General features: G+C 44.2%; 1 pseudogene; it reads left to right on the forward strand.

Annotated features, from left to right (window-relative positions):
• Positions 1-796: 796 nt before the first annotated feature.
• On the forward strand, positions 797-15494 carry LOC100464151 (annotated as a pseudogene).
• The last annotated feature ends 3071 nt before the right edge of the window (positions 15495-18565 follow it).

Below are 18565 nucleotides of genomic sequence, written 5' to 3' on the forward strand. Positions count from 1 at the left end.
AGATCAACCTTGCGGGCAAAGTCTTTAATATAAGATCTGGGAAAGGATCATTTCAAATTTGAGGCCAAATGTTCTTGTTATTTCCCCTGCTTTTCCCAAAATGGGATATAAGACACCTCCAAAAGGCCTATCTTCGTGGTAATATATTTTTGACGCGGTGGGCATCCCCACAGGCTGGCAATAGAAAACACCTGTGAAATGGATAACCCCACACAGACGCATAAAAGGCAGTTCCAATCACCAGCAGGACTTCAATCACACTCTCCTGAGCCCACTTAGGTCTCAGAGGAATTATTATCACATTCTGCATGCAGAGGACAATGAATGGGCCTAGCTCTTCCTGGAATGGAGGAGTGGGAGCCTGGAAGACAGATTCTCTCCAGAATGAATAAATACTGGGGGGCCTGGGGGGGAGGACCACTATCACCAAGAAGCATCCATCCCTTTTTAAGCAAGGGCTGCGCACACCAACTTTGGTTCCCGACTTTCGTAATATTTCTCTGTTATAAATTGGGCAGCACAGCATGTGGTCAAGGAGCCATTACAAGCCCTCTCAAATGAGATTTTTTTCCCAGGGACTTAATTTCTTACAATGTTGGAGCAATTGTTCTCTTGGAAAGTAGGACAGGCTCTCTTTCAGCCTGCCAGACAAAAACAAAACTAAACCGAACATAAAAGCAAAGTCTCTGAAAGGATAATGCACAAGCAGGCTTCCTTCTGAGCACCTGGAGGCCCCTCCCTCCCCAGCTGAAGCTGCTAGATCACTCTAATGAGAACAGATGGCACCTGTCGGGAGATGGGCTCCACATTACATGCTTCCTATGTCCTCCTCCCGAAACCCGATTTTCGCAGATTTGGAGCCAGTTGTTTAAATGGTAGCCTAGTCGTGTGCCAGGAAAGTAGGATGTTAATATGCACTAATACATTGCTGCTGACTTTTGGAGAGCTCAAGGTACTTCATAGCAGAGGGGGTGAAGACTTCAGGAGGCCCGGCTTCAAGGATAGAAGAAAAGGTTGCCATGAACAGCCCACAGGAGGTGACTCATCTCGTCATTGGCCGAGGAGAAATTACACCCTGACCCCCATCCCAAGATTCCAGTGACCTAGTGCCGCCACATGACTGGAGCAGGGAACAGTCCAGGTGCAGGGTGTGGAGTGTGGAAGGGCAAAGATTCCACAGGGGGGCTAAAAAGCTCATTTTAGGTAGAAGAGGCTAGGCTGAACCTCAACCTGGTACCTCTAGTTGACCCCACTCTCACCCCTGCAAGTGGAGAAGTCACCGTATCCTTGCCTTTTCAGGTTTCAGCAAGTGGGTCAGGGGTGACCTTAGAAGGTGTATCCACAAAATGAAGGCAGAGAGAGAGGCTTCCAGAGCAGCAAACTCCTGCATTATAAACTCTACTTTTCACAAAAGGTGTTTCATTTCGTCATAATTGCCAAATTTAAATCACTTCTATTTTCAGGTCTCAGGAAGCCATAAAGAGAGAGAGGAGAGATTTTCACGGTGAGAAATGAGAAATGATGAGGGGAAGAGGGCGGCCTGTGGAGAAGAGACTTAAAGAGGAAAAATGTTTCTGGAGTCAGCTGCGGCTGAGGCGTCTGGAAAGCAGGGAGAAGCAGCAATGGGTGAGTGGACAGGGAAAGGGGCAAAGGAGAGAGTCTGGACATCAAGCTGTGAATCAGGTCAGAGGTAAGGCCCAAATGAAGTTCTAAGAAGGAATTTTTCAATCAGGGTCATTGAGAATGAATATGAAAATGAGTGTAGAAACTGAAATCATGTTTCTTTGTGTGCCCGTGAGCAGTGTTCACCAAGGATGGGGATTGAATCCTCAGAGTTCTAGATTTCTTCTGTGTCTTTAAAAAAAATACTAAAGCAAAAAACAGGAGTCATTGGAGAAATGACAACGATAACCACTGGACCCTCGCTATGCCCCAGGGTACAGGTTATATTGTGATTTATAATAAGAAATATATATTTGGTCTTGTTCCTGTTTCTGGCACAGAGCTTCTAAAACCCTAGGAATTTCTTAAGTGATAAGAGTGATCAAGGTTTCTTTTGTAACATTAATGTGGTGGCTTCCGGAATGCCACCTAAGGATGGGGCCTGGCTGGCAGAGAAATCAACCTGGTGCAGAGAGGATTGGAAGCTTTAGTCCAGCCCCCCTGACGTCCGGGGAGAAGAGTAGTAGTGGAGCTTGGCTCAATCCCCAGTGGCCAATGAGTTAATCGGTCATGCCTGTGGAATGGAGCCTCCATAAACCCCAGAAGGATAGGGTTTGGAACCTGCGGGCTTGGGAACACGTGGAGATTCAGGAAGAGTAGAAGCCCCACACCTCTTCCCCACCCCTTGCCCTGGGCATCTCTTCCATCTGGCCATTCCTTTTAAAATAAAACAGTCACTTAGGAAGTAAAATGTTTCTCTGAGTTCTGTGAGCTGCTGTACGAATTTAATCAAATGCAAAGAGGAGGTCATGGGAACCTCTAATTTATAGTCAGTCAGAAGTACAGGTAACAACCTGCACGTGCGTCTGTCATGGGACCAAACCCCCAACCCGGGGCACAGGTGGGAGGAGTCTTATAGGACTGACCCCTTAACCTGTGGAATCTGATGCTATCTCCAGGTAGATAGTGTCAGAATTAAGCGGAATTCTTGGACACCCTCCGGGTGTCCAACAATTTCTTGGCATTCTGTGGGAGGCCTCCCACCCCGTCCCCCCCACCACACACACAGTCACGCACACACACACTGGAATTGGGTCCAGGAATCTAAAACAGTACACCTGTCAACAAAGACTGAAATCCCTTTCCCTTTTATTGTTCTTATATTAGCTAAGCGTGTGTGTGTGTGTGTGTGTGTACATTTCTCAATATTTTTAAAGACTTTGTGCAGGGGTGGACTCCACTTTTGTTTCTAAATAGATAATCCCTCTCATATTCAGAAACATAAAAAGTGATTACCTATTTGTAATTGGGGCTGATAACTCTCTTTGATTGAGTACCTATTACATGTACGCACATTATATATAATGTAATTTTTACAAGAACCCCTCTGACTGGGCATTATTCTCCCAGTTTACAAATGAAGGAACTGAGCCTCTGGGTATTAAATAAATTGCCCAAGTTTACCAGTATGGATTAAATGTTTGTGTCCCCCCCCAAATTCATATGTTGAAGCCCTTCACCCCCAATGTGATGATAGTAGGGGGTGAGACCTTTAGGGAATTCAGCATGAAGGTGGAGGCCTCATGAATGGAATTAGTACCCTCACAAGAAGAGCTAGGAGACAGCCACATGAGGGCTCAGCAAGAAGGCAGCCACCCCTGTAAAACAAGAGAGCTCTCATTAGGAACTGGATCAGCCCAACACCCTGGATCTCCCAGCCTCTAGAACTATAAGAAATAAATGTCTATTGTTTAAGCCACCTAGTCTTTAATAGCATTTTAAGCTGACTTACATAGTCACACACCCAGTAAATACTGGAGCAAAGACTTGGTACAAAGTCAGTACTCTTCCTACCAACACCAGGCTGCATCTCAGCAGCAACTTTGCTCAACCCAACTCAGCTGGACATGACAACCACTGTCAATTCCTTGTATTTGTGTGTTTCGTAGAGTTAACAAAGCACTTTCACATCTAGCAGATAATTTAAAGTGTGCTGCAAAAAGTAGGGTATGGAATCTTTAGACTTCAAATCCTAGTTCCTAATACCCCGTGCACAGACCCATCGTTGCATGTTATTTCTAACAGAAACAAACCAGTGAAACAAACTTTAATAACACGCAGTGTTGCTGAGGATTGTCTTACACCTGGCTGAACATGCCATGAGGCATGAACTTTCTGGACGATAATTTAGTAATGAAAGTTTTAAAAAAAAACACATTCTTCGATCCAGTAACTCTGCTTCTAGTACTGTCTTAAGAAAAGGCTGAAGAATGCACAGAAAGATTAATAAAAAGGATATTCATCACAAGATAATAAGAGTCAACATTTGGAAATAGCCCGTAAGTCCAAAAAATCATTAATTGGACAGATTATAGTATATAACAGAATACCATACATCCACTACATATCAGGTCATCAAAGAATACATAAAGGTTAGGTGGAACCGTTCCTAATACAGTTTAGGGGGAAAAGCAAGTCAGAAAACAGTACGTAAAGTATATGGTTCCCAATTTTGTTTTTAAAACATATCTACACATAAATGTGACCGAACATAAAGGCACTTACTGTTATCAATGGTTGCCTCTGGATGAAAGTTATAGGTAACCTTTAATTTCCTTTATTTTTTTAAATCCTCTATACTGAACATGTACCTTTTCTGACAGAGAGAAAGAAAATAGAATGTAGTCTTTTGTTTATAATATTTGTACAGTAAAGCCTCCCCGCTAATCACTTCTTTGCCAGGAGGCCCCAAACTCACATTCACACCACCCTTGGCCTCAGGTCCAGGTTGGAATTCAGGCCCCTCTGCATTATTATCACCATCCCTCCCATTGTTTTGCGTTCACATATGAGACTTTCTCCTAACATCCCTCCAGCATAGTTCCTTCTGTTTCTATACAGAGGTATAGAAATGGTAATTTGCTTTCTTAAAAACTGAATTTTCGGTTGAGAATTTGGAAGCTTGGCAAATACCAGGTCACAGTCCCTGTGCTAACTAGCCTTACAGGAGATGTTTTCCCCAACCTGACTTGGAGCAAACGAAGAGATCATCACTTCACTTCTAAATAGCCTCTAACCAAGCAAACTAAATATTTCAATTGAAAAGGTTACTTAAGGTTTCGTGGTTTTTTATTGTGTGCACGCTCACACACACACACACACACACACACACGTACCTGCCATGTCTTTTTGGGGGAAGGAGTGCAGGGAAAAATAACTAGGAGGCACTGTAATCAAGGATTTCACTTCTCTCTCATTTCTTATCCTACCATCTTGTACTCTCTGACCAGCCAATCTCAAAAGGTTTCCAGAGGTGCCTAGGTGGCGCCTTTGCTTAAGCATCTGACTCTTGATTTCACCTCAGGTCATGATCTCAAGGGATCGAGCCCCATGTCAGGCTCCTCACTCAGCAGGGAGTCTTCTTGAGATTCTCATTCTCTCTCTCTCTCTCTCTCTCTCTCTCTCTCTCATAAATAAATAAATCTTTAAAACAATAAAGATAAAATAAGTTTCCAACCTGTCATGCTGTCCACACCTTGGGACTTGAACACTTTACCATTCCCTCAAATTGACCTATTAACTCCTTCATATCCTCAGGGTCTCAATTTAAACACCCATGTTCCAACAAGCCCTTTCTGACCCTCCAAGACTGGGTCAAGCAGCCTCTATCACTCTGACTGCTCTTTATTAAAATTGCCTCTTTCACTTGTCAATATCTCCACCTGGACCCTAAGCATCTGTAAGGCAGGGACTGTCTCTTGTCCACCTCTGTTTCTCTGGCATGTAGTGTGGTATCCAGCACCAAGTAGTCCCTCAATAAATACTGGCTGAATGAATAAAGGTATCATGCCTCCCACCCCCACCTAATCCCTAGCAGTTCTTGCTCCACACGGAACAGCCATTGATAGGACCACCGTGTCTCCCACTGTGTCCACAAATGATGTATTTTAGTTATTCCTGGAGGTCTGGCTCCAGGCATGGAAGCTTTGGAAACTGCTGGTTATGATGCTTGGGATCAGAAAAACTTGCACAACTGGAGTGAGTGATCCTATATCCACATCTGTCTGTCAGACTATTTAAAAAGGAATTCATCCCTTTAAAGCAAAGTTCATCCTACCTACTCCATTGACTGCAGGAGTAGAGGACTAGCAGGGTAGTGGCCCTGGTAGAGGTCGACTCTGATGTTTAAGTGCCGACCGCATTGCCACTGAATGCTGATAGTTAGGCATATTTAAAAAGAACTGATTCAGTGGGTGTGAGTTTGCAAATGTGCTACTTTAATGGCTACTCATATTAACTCTATGTAAAAAGGTCCCAGGTTATGCTTCCATCTAGTCTTGTGTTTATTTAGTGATCAGTGTTAGGATGAGTAATAAGCCCCTTAGCTTTGTGACAGATTGTTCTTTAAACACCAGACCCATCAGCATGCTGCCCTTGAGCTCCTGCTAAGCAGAGAAGATTCCTAGGGAGTAACTCCTCAGCCCCACGGGAGTTTATAAAATGTGAATTGGAGGTCGGTGACAGCATAAACAAATCTGAAGATAGCTCTTGTGAAAAATCTGCTCTGCTGTATAGAACCCACTTCTGCTAGAGTTTGTTGAGACCTTCCATGGGCTCCAGAGCCCTCCCACTGAGACTAGCGGGGAGGTAGGAAGAAATGTGGATTATTGCAGCTGACTTGGAAATACCAAGTTTGGATGCAAGTAATTCTTTGTAGGGTTTTTTTTTTAATCCCAGGCTGTTTTTCTACACCTCTGAAGAGACAGAAATAGATAAGATACTCTGACCTTTATTTTATTGATGGAGAAAGCAAAGTATAGAGAAATTGATGGCTTGACCCATGTGGAAAGTGTTACTTGATAATTCGGTAACGGCGCTTAGGATTCTGGAGCCTAGAACATGTCCTCACCACTTGTTCATGTGTCTGGCACAGTGCCTGGCACATAACACAGAGGCATACAATAAATATTGTTGGGAGGAAGGAAGGAAGGAAGGAAGGAAGGAAGGAAGGAAGGAAGGAAGGAAGGAAGNAGGAAGGAAGGAAGGAAGGAAGGAAGGAAGGAAGGAAGGAAGGAAGGAAGGAAGGAAGGAAGGAAGGAATCAACGAAACAAATGTCCCTCAAACTTGAGTAATATAAGGACTTCTTTTGGAGAAATAATAGCTTCTCGACCCCAAAGATTATCTACAAAACCTCAATTTAAGCTTCATTCTTATTCTTTGACATAGCTATCAGGCAAATTATCATTGCAAAATATAATTTCAGTCCTTATAGTTGATAAAAATACTTTATTATTATTGGGAAAAAAACACAGTTTTTTAAAGTTCTCATAGAATTCATAGATCTCATTTAATACCAGCCAACCTCGTTTGGAGAGAAGCTACTAGATTATAAGCCCTTGAAGAAGGACAGGTCTGAATATTGTCCTTTCTGATATCCTCAGCACCTTTACCTGGTAGTTTTTCTCCCACTGTTTGACAGCGATGAGGGTGACATGATCGTGGCCAACCTCCACCCTCAGTAGGAAAGGACAGCTGCCAGTGCCAGCCAGGGAGTACCAAGCAGAACAGCAGAGCTTTGGAGAATGATGCTTGAATGCACTGCAGCTAAGCAGAGCTCAAGTCCCGCTGGGTGTTCAGAGATGGTGTCACAGGGAAGGGGGAATGTTACCTGGTCCTGGAAACATGAAAAGGACTTGGTGACACAGAGAAGAGGGAGGAGAGCTTTAGCCATGAAGAAAAGGGAGTCTTTTCCTTTCCTGCTGATGTGCGCTCTTGTAAATTGGATTTACCGACAAAGACAGGCCCTGAGGACATCATAAGTCCTGCCCAAACCTCAAAGGACTGAATGGCTTTTGGGTAATGTCCAGACAGGACATAATAGAAAGATAATTAAAAATCTAGGGGCGCCTGGGTGGCACCGTCAATTAAGGCTCCGCCTCTTGGTTTTGGCTCAGGTCATGATCTCAGGGTTGTAAGATTGAGCCCCGTATCAGCTCCACACTCAGTGGGCAGTCAATTTGCAATTCTCTCTCCCTCTCCCCCTCCCCCTGTGATCGCTCTTGCTCTCTCGCTCACTCTCTCTCTCTCTCTCAAATAAGGAAATCTTTAAAAAAAATCTAAAGAGGGGGTACCTGGGTGGCTCAGTTGGTTAACTATCTGCCTCCCACTCAGGTCATGATCCCAGGGTCCTAGAACTGAGTGCCACTCAGGCTCCCTGCTCAGTGAGTGGCCTGCTTCTTCCTCTCCCTCTGCTGCTCTGCCTGCTTGTACAGTCTCCCCTACTCTCTCTCTCAGTCAAATAAATAAATAAAATCTTTTTTAAAAATCTAAAGTGAAAAAATCATCCAAGAGAGCTGGAGGAAAATTCTTCTTTTCTACCACTTTGTCTTCCTTCTCCCCACTTCTGAGTATAAAAGTGATTTTGGGCTACCCAGATCCTGTTCTTCTCAAAACCTGAAGTCTGTCTTTTAGGCTCTGAAACTTGCCTGTCTATGTTTTCCCATGTGTCTTAATGTACATCTCCACACCCCTGCACAGGGGGTCCTTGAAGTCAACTATTGTGTCTTTTTGGTGTGTATTTCCATATCCTACTGCCAAATCATACCCAGGCATTCCATAAATGTTTGCTAAAAGAGTACTGTTTGGCCAAATAAGTGCCCAGAGTTATCCTATTGCCCTATCTCTTCTCCCACATCAAAATGAACTCCTAGCAAAGGAGCTGATCATTTCAGCCACCAACACCACTTAGTATGTTGCCCTGCCCAGTAGCATTTTAAATCCCATGTAAATCAAATTTTTTCACAGATTTGGAGACAGGTTCAAATGGGAGTGTTGTTTCTAAGCAAATAGGGATATCTTCTTAGGGCTGACTTGGAAGCCAGCTCTTATCAAAAAATATGAAGTAAAATTTTGTCATACACACAGAAGGGTGGTAAAGTTGGTCCCATGATAACAGATTTGAGCCACAAAGAGCTGCCTTAAAAAAAAAAGAAAAGAAAAAAGCTACAGTCTACTCTAGCAACACTTATTAAGATGAGATTTAACCAAAGACTATAAAATCTTAAACGGTAGATAATAAGGTCAAGCCAAGTTCCTATTTTCAGCTCAGAACAGATGACAAGACAGGAGGACATAAATGGAAATTAAAAGAAAAGGGATTCAGAACAGATCAGAAGGTCACCAAAAATAATCAATGGCTGAAATGACTTTCTGGACTCATTCACTTGTACAGAAAATATTGGGTCATTGAAAAAGTAATGAGATGATATTCTTGGGAAATGGAATAGTTAAAATGAATGAGTCCAGATAGGCCCAGAGACTTTAATCATTTTGAAAAGAAACACTTGCTGAGACACTCTCTCCTAAACCAAGTTGAAATTTCATTCTAGGGAGACAACTAGGTATAAGGTAAGAAGACTTCACTTTTCACATTCCATGAGTATTTGCAGTTCCTTCAAAGTTATAATGGTATTGAATATCAAGGGGCCTTTTATGAGTGGTGCCTCCTGCAGGATCCTAAGAAAAAAAAGGAGCAAGACAACCACAAAAGACATGGAGTCTTGGAGTTCATTCTCAGCTGGGCTCCCATCCAAAGTAGAAATCTCTGTGTACACACAAATCACACATCTGCCAATGGATGGTTCCAGGGCCAGGACAATGCCGAGGCAACCTTCTCAGCTATTGGGCAGCTCTAATTATTGGACAGCCGAAATTGTTGGACAGCAGGGTTTGCCCTTCCTAGAGTTTACCCAGTGGGCAGCTCCTTTGGATCTCTACACCACATGTGTCTACTTCTGCTTCTAAATGGTAACAGCAAATGTTTAAATGCAGCGCAAGCTAAGCTTTCCCTTTTCCAAACTAAATATCCCCATTTCCTTCATATGACATGTTTTCCAGACTCTTGCCTCTGGACCACCATCTTTGGAAAGACTGTTAATGTTCAATCATGCACTCTCACATGAACGCACACACACACACACAACACACAATCTTAGAATCTTAGAGTGGAATGCTCCAAACTGAGCATGTGTCCCCAGATGAAACTGAGCAGTGAGTCAACTACCTTCTTTGATCTAGAAATGCCTACTCTGTTAACACAACCAAAGAGTGGTAGTAGTAGCTACTATTCATTGCAGCCTACAGTATGCCAGGTTCTGGACTAGCCACTTTGCATGTGTTATTTCTAATCATAACCACAGCCGATTTTAATATTCCCATTTTATAGATGAAAAAATTAAAACTCAGAAAGCAAATAACTTGGTCAAGTTCACAGAACTAGGAAATAGCTAAACAAGGATTCAAATTCAGCCCTGTTTGACTTCAAAGCTATCATTCTTCCTAAAATGCTAGACTGCCTAATATTTACTTAATAACCTCTTCCTGGCTTTTTCATTAAAACTTGTGATCAAGGGGCACCTGGATGGCTCATTTGGTTAATCGTCTGGCTCTTGGTTTTGACTCAGGTCATGATCTCAGGGTGGTGAGATCAAGCCCCAAGTCAGACTTCATGCTAGGCATAGAGCCTGCTTAAGATTCTCTTTCTCCATCTCCCCCTGCCCCTCCCCCTCCCTTCTCTCTCTCTCCCTCTCTCCCTCTCTCTGTCTCCCTCTCCCTCTCTCTAAAAACAAAACAAAACAAAACAAAAAAGCTTGTGATCAAGCCCCAGGAGCTGGTCAAGGCCGTGGCCAGGGGCCAGAAGCTGTTGGTGGGTGCAGGTGGCATTGGCTTCATTTGGTTAATCGTCTGGCTCTTGGTTTTGACTCAGGTCATGATCTCAGGGTGGTGAGATCAAGCCCCAAGTCAGACTTCATGCTAGGCATAGAGCCTGCTTAAGATTCTCTTTCTCCATCTCCCCCTACCCCTCCCCCTCCCTGCTCTCTCTCTCCCTCTCTCACTCTCCCTCTCTCTCTATCTCCCTCTCGCCTCTCCCTCTCTCCCTCTCTCTGTCTCCCTCTCCCTCTCTCTAAAAACAAAACAAAACAAAACAAAAAAACTTGTGATCAAGCCCCAGGAGCTGGTCAAGGCCGTGGCCAGGGGCCAGAAGCTGTTGGTGGGTGCAGGTGGCATTGGCTGTGAGCTCCTCAAGAGCCACATGCTCACCAGCTTCTTCCATTTCGACCTGATTGATCTGGATGCTATCGATGTCAACAACCTCAACAGGAAGTTTTTGTTTAAAAAAAAAAATTTGGAAGAGCAAAGATCCAGGTTGCCAAAGAAAGTGTACTACAGTTTTACCTGGCAGCATCATGAACCCTGACTATAATGTGGGATTTTTTTCAACNACAAAACAAAACAAAACAAAAAAGCTTGTGATCAAGCCCCAGGAGCTGGTCAAGGCCGTGGCCAGGGGCCAGAAGCTGTTGGTGGGTGCAGGTGGCATTGGCTGTGAGCTCCTCAAGAGCCACATGCTCACCAGCTTCTTCCATTTCGACCTGATTGATCTGGATGCTATGTCAACAACCTCAACAGGCAGTTTTTGTTTAAAAAAAAAAAAGTTGGAAGAGCAAAGATCCAGGTTGCCAAAGAAAGTGTACTACAGTTCTACCTGGCAGCATCATGAACCCTGACTATAATGTGGGATTTTTTTCAAAAATTTATAATGGTTATGAATGCTTTAGACAACAGAGCTGCCCACAGCCATGCTAATAGGATGTGTCTGGCTGCTGATACTCCTTTTACTGAGAGTGGGACTGCTGGTTACCTTGGGCAAATAACAACCAAAAAGGGTGTAACTGAGTGGTATGACTGTCATCTCAAGCCTACCCAGAGAACTTTTTTCCTGGCTGTACAATTTGCAATATGCCTTCAGAACCTATTCATTGCATCATTTGGGCAAAGTATTTGTTCAACCAGTTGTTTAGAGAAGATGCTGATCAAGAAGTAACCCCTGACAGGGGCACCTGGGTGGCACAGCAGTTAAGCGTCTGCATTCGGCTCAGGGCGTGATCCCGGCGTTATGCGATCGAGCCCCACATCAGGCTCCTCCACTATGAGCCTGCTTCTTCCTCTCCCGCTCCCCCTGCTTGTGTTCCCTCTCTCGCTGGCTGTCCCCATCTCTGTCAAATAAATAAATAAAATCTTTAAAAAAAAAAAAAAAGGAGTAACCCCTGACAGAGCTGACCTGAAGCTTCCTGGAAACCAGTGGAGCTGAAGCCGGAGCCAAAGCATCTAATGAAGATGGTGATATTAAACATATTTCCACTAAGGAATGCGCTATGATCTGGTTAAACTTTTTAGGCTTTCGAAAGACAATATCCGGTATCTGTTAACAGTGAACAAACTGTGGTGGAAAAGGAAGCCTCCGTTGGACTGGGCTGAAGTACAAAGTCAAGGAGAAGAAACCAAGGCATCAGATCAACAAAATGAACCCCAGTTAGGTCTGAAAGACCAGCAGGTTCTAGATGGAAAGAGCTATGCACATCTTTTGTCAAAGAGCACTGAGACTTCGAGGGTTCATTTAGCAGAAAAAAAGATGGAGCTGAGCTCATGTGGGGCAAGGATGACCCATCTGCAATGCTTTTTGTCACCTCTGCTGCAAAGCTCAGGATGCATATTCTCAGTTTGACTCTGAAGAGCAGATTTGATATAAAATCAATGGCAGGGGACATTATTCCTGCCATCGCTACAACTAACGCGGTGATTGCTGGGTTAATAGTATTAGAAGAATTAAAGATTTTATCAGGAAAAATAGGCCAGTGTAGAACAATTTGTTTGAATAAACAGCCAAACCCAAGAATGAAGTTTCTTGTGCCTTGTGCACCAGATCCTCCCAACCCTGTTACATTATGTGCCAGCAAGTCAGAGGTGGCCGTTGTCACGTTAAAGGATAAGAAATGAAAGAAAAATTTGCTATTGTAGCAGCAGACGTCCAAATTGAATGTGCGAGAGGAATAATACTAATATCTTCAGAAGAGGGTGAGACAGGAGCCCGCTTCAAGCAGATGACTTCCTTCAGGACTATGCTTCATTGATCAATGTCCTTCACAGTGAGGACCTTCGGAAAGATGTTGAACTTGAAGTTGTTGGTGATGCCCCCAGAAACAGTGGGCCCAAACAAGCTGAAGATGCTGCCAAAAGCATAACCTGCTGGGAGCCTGCTTCTTCCTCTCCTGCTTCCCCTGCTTGTGGTCCTTCTCTTGCTGGCTGCCTCTCTGTCAAATAAATAAATAAAATCTTTAAAATAAAAAAAAAGAACCAACCATATACTGAGCATTTTCTGACATTACACATATTTGGAAACATAATACTAATAGGTGATAATAGCTACGACTTGCGTAGTGCTTATGTAGCGCTTCCTGTGTGAGATAGTATTCTCTCTAGATTAGGAAACTGAGGCACAAAGAGGTTGTGTAACTTGTTAATGATATGGCTAGTAAGTGGAGAAGCTAGCAATTGAACCCTATTTTGTATACATAGGCTATATAATCATTTTCCGATGGTTAGAGAGTTCGTTTTCCACATTTTTTCGCTATTATAGATATGCAGTGATAAATATCCTTATACATAAATCTTTGAAAATCAATTAAAAATTTTAACCTTAATGTAGAACTTCACATGTGTTGAATTCCATCACTTTAAAAAAAATGTTTTTATTTGAGTACAGTTGACCCATAATGTTACATTCATTTCAGAAGTGCAGCAGAGTGTCTCAACTTCTCTATGCTCTGCTCACCACCAGTTGTCTACCACCTACCACCAAACATTGCTGTTACAATATAATTGACTATATTCCCTCTGCTGTGCTTCTTACTCCCCTAACTTATTCATTCCGTAACTGGAAGCCTATGTCTCCCATCCCCCCTCACCATTTTCCCCATCCCCACATTCCCCTGGCAGCCAGCAGTTTGTTCTCTGAATTTATAGGTCTGATTCTGCTTTTTGTTTGTCTGTTTATTCATTTGTTTTGTTTTTTAGATTCCACATATGAGTGAAATCATATAGTATTTGTCTTTCTCAGTCTAACTTATTTCACTTGGCCTAATACACTTTAGGTTCATTAATGGCACAAATGGCAAAAATTGCATCCTTCTTTATGGCTGTGTAATATTCCTGTGTGTGTGTGTCTGTGTGTGTGTCTGTGTGTGTGTCTGTGTGTGTGTGTGTTGTACACACCACATCTTCTTTATCTGTTTATCAGTGGACATTTGGGTTGCTTCCATCTTGACTATTGTGTGTGTGTGTGTGTGTGTGTGTGTATTGTACACACCACATCTTCTTTATCTGTTCATCTATCAGTGGACACTTGGGTTGCTTCCATATCTTGACTATTGTAAATAATGCTGCAATAAACATAGGAGTGCATGTATCTTTTCAAATTAGGGTTTTTGTTTTCTTTGGGTAAATACCCAGTAGTGGAATTATTGGATCATATAGTTTTTCAATTTTTTGAGGAAACTCCGTCTTGTTTTCCACAGTGGCTGCATCAATTTAACAGTGTATGAGGGTTCCTGTTTCTCCACATCCTTGCCAACATTTGTTATATCTTTGAATTCCAGCACTTTTAATTCAGGCCTTTGAGATTTTCTTGGATCTTGGTTCTGCAATTCAGATTTTCCACTTTCCCCCAAACTTTTGTCATTCTGAGTTAACTGATCTGTTCTCCTCAAATACTTTAAACAAATACTTTATCTTTTTTTTTTTAATCGTATTTTTAAAGTAGGCTCCACTCACTACATAGGACTCAAACAACCCTGCAATCAAGAGTTGCACGCTCAGGGTGCCTGGGTAGCACAGTCGTTAAGCGTCTGCCTTTGGCTCAGGGTGTGATTCCTGCATTCTGGGATCGAATCCCACATCGGGCTCCTCTGCTGGGAGCCTGCTTCTTCCTCTCCCACTCCCCCTGCTGTGTTCCCTCTCTTGCTGGCTGTCTCTCTGTCACATAAATAAATAAAATCTTAAAAAAAAAAAAAGAGTTGCACGTTCTACCAACTGAGCCAGCCGGGCACCAACAAATACTTTACCTTAAGCTTGACCTAAGTAAGACAAGTTCCCACGGCTTGGTCCCTGTCTCTCCCATCAGTTCATCTCACACTCAGGCTCCCACTTTGTCAACCATACCCTGTTCTCTTGGACCACATGGCCTTGCCACCTTCTGCTCCCTTTCCTGAAACCTCCCACCTTCCCCTGGTGAACTCCCAGCAGTCTTTCACATCTCAGCTGAAGCTGAGACCAGGGTGAGCTCTTTATTATGTACTCACAGAACCATATGCTTTTCTTTCCAAGTGGGAAACTCATGAACTGGGTCATGAAATTATCTGATTAATAGCTGTCTCCCTTATTCACTGAAAGATTCCATGACAGCCAGGGCCACACCTGCTTCCTCATCATGGTACCTAGTGCTGTACTTAGTCTGGAGTGATAGTTAATGCATATTTGCTGAATGAATTAATGAATGAATGAATGAATGAATACAGCATCCCGTGGCACAGCAATAGAACCACTGACCTTCCATGTTGATAATAGCATGACTGGATTTATCAGCTTTCTTTGAGGGTTGTACTCTAAACAGTTATAATTTATGACCTACCCACGTTCTTATCTTTGCCCCAGGATATTGCTAGAGAGTCAGATACAGCTGAGATCAAGCCATCCTGTGATTGACTTTCTCTACTCTCTCCTCCCTCCAGACAACCTCTATATGGCCTCCAGCTGTCCTTCCTAAGGCAGCTCTGATTACACAACTCCCTGATTAAAAACCTTTTTGGGTCCACAGTATCCTCAGGATGAAGTCCAAGCTCCGAATCATGACATTCAAGGCCCTTCACTTTTGGCCCTCACCTGCCTTTTCCCTATTGTCTGCTCCTCTAACACAGCCACCACCACCCTCACATAGTGCAACACCACAAGTCTTCCCATACACCCTGTGCTTGTACATCTCTGGGCCTTTGCTCTCTGTCCCCAGAATGCAAACCCCTCTACTCTGACAAACTCCTACTCATCCTTCAAGGTCCAGGTCAAAAGTCACTTCCCCTTTGAAGGTCTCCCTGTCTTCTTCCCACCCCCATCAAAGGCAGAACTAATGATTCCTTCTATCAAATTCTTTAGCATTTTGTACATAATTCTACTTTAGTATGTTCAAATTGTGTTACATGTAGATGTTTGTGTTCTCTGAAGGATTCTGAGCTCCTTGAGGGCAGGGACCATATCATTCACCTCAATCTCCCCAGAAACCACCTCTGTTCCTGACACAAAACAGGCACTCAATAAATGTTCATGCTGCTATGTCTTTGAGTGTTACCCATTCCACAAGCCTTGTGATACTCTCAAAAAACATTAGACTCTTAGAGCCATTGCTGACCAACCCACCTAAGATCCAGGGGTAGGTGGGATGAAGAGATTCTCAGCAACAGAAGTGGTTAAGTTTCCCATGGGGGCCTGAGTCTCTGCTTCCTCCACCATCACCACCAGCCACTAACCTCCCCAGCTTCTGTCAGTCCAGCGAGGATGCCTCTTGATCCTGCTAGTCCTCTTTGCTGCCCATCTGTTCTTTCTGTGCTCTTCTGCCCTCTACTTCTTCGTGAAGTAGCTACAATTCTGGACTGGCTCAAGGCGAAGCAGCTACTGCAAGAATATAGAAAAACCTATATTCAGAAATCAAGGGCAGAGAAGACTCCTGGATTCCCTGAAAAAAATGAAAGGGAGACATTCCGGGGCTCAAACCCTTGCCTCTTTCTTCCTCCCTCTACTCAGCTTGCTGCCTCAGTTTGCTCATCTTTCACATGCCCCCCCACCCCAATTTACGTGACTTTTCAGCTCAGCTCTCCATATTTAACTAGCCCATTTCTTTCAGTGTTCCAGTCCCAAAAACCTCAAAAGAAGGTTCTGATCATTCCACTGCCACCCCAGCTTTGTAGCTCTGGATCAGGTGTCCTGTCACAGGCCAATCAGCCAGGGCTGAGGAAGAGGTTCTGATCATGTGGCCCCTTGACAGGGGCTGGAAGGAGAAGGGATGGTTAGATCCAGGGACTGCATCTTTAGTTAAGCACGAGGTAAGGACATTTTTCAATCTCAGACAAGCCTTGAAAGAGAAGCACCAGCTGTTTGGAACTTAAGCATTGCTATATAGGAGACAAAATTGCCCACCATCCTCAATGTAATAGCCCAGAGACTGCTTTCTCAACATTATTCCAAGCAGCCCCTGTTTGTCTGGCAAACGAAGACATGGGCCTGTAGCTCAAAAGAGACATGTTGACTGGAGTTGAAAATGTGGTCATCAGGATTCATGAGCAATAAATGGTGGTAGTGGAGAGGTGGTGGTGGGCTTTGGCTCTATGCACATAAATGGGTTCTCGGGGAGGTTGAGGAAAGTGAGAAGAGGCCAAAAGACAGAATGCTGGAACCAGGGACATGGAAAGAGTTGGAAAGGAAGGAAATTCCTGAAGAATAGAAAGGAACAGCCAGAGCAGTGGAAGCCTTAAAACCAAGATCTAGCCAAGGTGGAATAGAGTTTGGGGGAAGGGAGAGGGTGCCAAATCTAAAGAGATCAAGGATGAGCTGCTAAGAAGTGGAGAGGAGGGGGTGGAAGAGGACTGAGGAAGTTAGCAAACCACAAGTTGGTGGGGGTGGGGGTGCCCTGAGAAATAGAGGTGAACATCAGAAAGGAACTTAGTGTTACAGAGGTTTTTGTTTTTCTCCGAGATAAAGTTTACTTGAAGATGTTTAAAACTGATGGGAAAGAGCCAATCTATTCAGAGAGGTTTAGCAACAAGCGAGGAGGAGGAGGATAGGTGGAATGAGATTTCTGAGGGAATGGCTTCCGGAGCACCCTGTGAATGATCCCACTTGGTCAGGAAGAGGAAACACCTCCACCACAGGCAGTTGCGGGTCCCAAGGTCAAGTCTAGGACATGGACGGCACTGGACCAGCCCGCTGCCTCCCTAGCGCGGCTCCAGCACAGTACGTGACGATGGCGCCCTCTAGTGGCTGTAATTGGCATCGCAGGGCGCGCCAGCCTCTGTTGCCGAAGACCCTGAGCGAGAGGCGCGACCCGGGCCAGTGAGCGGCGGCAGACGGAGGGCACGGGGTGAGGGCACGGTGGTCTCCAAGGATAAAGTTCACAGCACCAAAGGAGTGTGGGGAGGAAACCATTTAGATGGGGGACATTGATCAGCCTTCCCTACGTTTCTCCTACAGAGGAGCGGGGAAGAAAACAATCTGGGCCAATTAGCCAAAGCAACGGTTACGCCCGGAGCCACAGAAACACCTAAGTCTGAGTAAGCCCCATGCTGTGGATTCAGACCTGCTATGACCTGCTAGGCGCAGACCATCTGTAGATAGTGCAGCACAGCAGCAGCGGGGGAATCAGGGGGCGCTGCTAACCTGTGCCTCGAAGCCAAGCACCGGGAAGGCGGGAGGGAAACAGGAGCTATCGCAGGGAGAGGACGCATCGGTTTCACAATGCTGCCATCTACCGGACAGGTCCAGGAATGCAAGGCCTGCCCGGCGCTCGCCAGGGCACTTCTATGGAGGGAGCCCGGCCCTGCCCTACAGCAGCATCAGGATCGAATTGGGCAGTTTTCAGCCTTAGCAACACTGAGACTCACCTGGCTCATATAGCAACTCAGGAAAATATGCAGGTGTTTTTGTATTTTCCATCTTAAAATAACAAAAATCATACACCTGAAACAAATATAACAATGTATGTTAACTAACTGGAATTAAAATTTTTAAAAATAACAACAAAGAAGCTGCTAGAAACAGAAACACTCCCCTGGCCAAATAAAATCTCCAATGAAATGTATATACAAAGAATAGATCAGTCTCGGGTCCCCGGAATGGTGTGGGTGGCAGTCTTAGTTAGGGTCCAAAGTCATTCTCAGCCTTACAGATCCGTGGAGTGCATGGAAAAAAGATATGGGTCTCGAGTCTGTTAGTTTCTCTGAGCTCAGTTTCTTCATTTCTAAC

Source organism: Ailuropoda melanoleuca, chromosome 11, assembly GCF_002007445.2.
Source record: "Ailuropoda melanoleuca isolate Jingjing chromosome 11, ASM200744v2, whole genome shotgun sequence".
Classification (NCBI taxonomy): domain Eukaryota; kingdom Metazoa; phylum Chordata; class Mammalia; order Carnivora; family Ursidae; genus Ailuropoda; species Ailuropoda melanoleuca.